Source organism: Rhagoletis zephyria, unplaced genomic scaffold (assembly GCF_001687245.7).
Source record: "Rhagoletis zephyria isolate East Lansing unplaced genomic scaffold, Rhagoletis_zephyria_1.1 Rzeph_scaffold_03530, whole genome shotgun sequence".
NCBI lineage: Eukaryota > Metazoa > Arthropoda > Insecta > Diptera > Tephritidae > Rhagoletis > Rhagoletis zephyria.
The window spans coordinates 39,297-41,061 of record NW_016160613.1 but is presented as its reverse complement, the minus strand read 5'-3'; the positions used below and the strand labels follow the sequence as shown (position 1 = coordinate 41,061).

At 27.1% G+C, this 1,765-nt stretch overlaps 1 long non-coding RNA gene across 1 annotated transcript in view; it reads left to right on the top strand.

Annotated features, from left to right (window-relative positions):
* The first annotated feature begins 1,086 nt into the window (after positions 1-1,086).
* Positions 1,087-1,765, top strand: part of LOC108369184 (uncharacterized) — a 25,992-nt gene continuing 25,313 nt past the window's right edge. Inside the window, exon 1 of the long non-coding RNA XR_001848466.1 lies at positions 1,087-1,109. This is a non-coding gene — a long non-coding RNA (uncharacterized LOC108369184). The remainder of the gene's footprint in view (positions 1,110-1,765) is intronic.

Sequence of the window (1,765 nt, the reverse complement as noted above, 5' to 3'; positions counted from 1 at the left end):
TATCCTCAGTAGTTACTAAAATATCACAGTTTTCTTATTTCTGGAAATTACCGTTATAGGGAAGTGGGCGTGGTTGCTGTCCGATTTCGCCCATTTTCAATACCAACCTACCTTGGTTAAATGGAAACCTACATACCAAATTTCATTGAGATATCTCAATTTTTGCTCGAGTTATCGTGTACACGGACGGACGGACAGATGGACGGACAGACAGAGTTGGCTTAATCGACTTCTCTATCCATTCTTAGCATTTATGTATACATTTGTCTATATCTATCTCGATTCGTTTTGTCTGTTACAAACAACCGTTATGTGAACAAAATTAATATACCCTTGTGCACAAGTGCGCTCGGGTATAAAAATAAGAGCATAATGCGCTTTTGAGAAAACTTATATGAAGTTTTTTACAGCTACAGCTTCAATTTTAATGAATTCTGGTCCAGAATTGTTTGTACTTGATTGTAGTTTTAAAATTTTTTTTATTTGAAAAATAAGTGCATAATGCTTTTTTTTAAATTTATATGAAGTTTTTTACAGCTACAGCTTCAATTTTAATGAATTCTGGTCCAGAATTGTTTGTACTTGATTGTAGTTTTAAAATTTTTTTTAAGTTGAAAACTAAGTGTTTAATGGGTTTTTTTAGATTTATATGAAGTTTTTTCGACTACACATTTAACTTTGATAAATTCTGGTCCAGGATGCTTTTTAGTTGTATGCAGTTTAATTTTTTTCTTTTAGTTGAAAAATTAGTTCACAATGCGTTTTTTTTTTAATTTATAAGAAGTTTTTTACAGCTACAGCTTTAAGTTTAATGAACTCTGATCTAGAATCGTTTGTAGTTGATTGTAGTTTTAAATTTTTTTTTTAGTTGAAAAATAAGTGCGTAATGCGATTTTGTTTTAATTTAAATGAAGTGTTTTTACAGCTACAGCTTTAAGTTTAATGAACTCTGATCTAGAATCGTTTGTAGTTGATTGTAGTTTTAAATTTTTTTTTTAGTTGAAAAATAAGTGCATAATGCGTTTATATTTTAAATTTATATGAAGTTTTTACAGCTACAGATTTAATTTTAATGAATTCTGTTCTAGAAACGTTTGTAGTTGATGGTAGTATTACATTTTTTTAGTTGAAAAATAAGTGCGTAATGCTTTTTTTTAAATTTATATGAAGTTTTTAACAGCTACATCTGTAATTTTAACGAATTGTGGTCGAGAATCGTTTGTAGTTGATTATAGTTTTACATTTTTTTTTAGTTTAAAAATAAGTGCATAATGCGTTTTTTTTTTAAATTTATGTGAAGTCTTTTACAACTACAGCTTTAGGTTTAATGAATTCTTTTCTAGAATCGTTTGTAGTTGATTGTAGTTTTAATTTTTTTTTTAGTTATAACATACATAAGTGCGTAATGCGTGTTTTTTATGAAGTTTTTTCAAGATACAGTTTTAATTTTAATGAATTCTGGTCTAAAAAAAAAATTTACAACTACAAACGATTCTAGACCAAAATTCATTAAAATTAAAGCTGTAGCTGTAAAAACTTCGTATAAATTAAAAAAAAAAACCTCTTACGCACTTATTTTTCAACTAAAAACAAAATTTAAAACTACAATCAACTACAAATGATTCTGGGCCAGAATTCACTAAAATAAAAGCTGCAGCTGTAAAAAAAGTTCATATAAATTAAAAAAAAACGCATTACGCACTTATTTTTGAAATAAAAAATATTTTAAAACTACAATCAACTACAAACGATTCTGGACCATAAT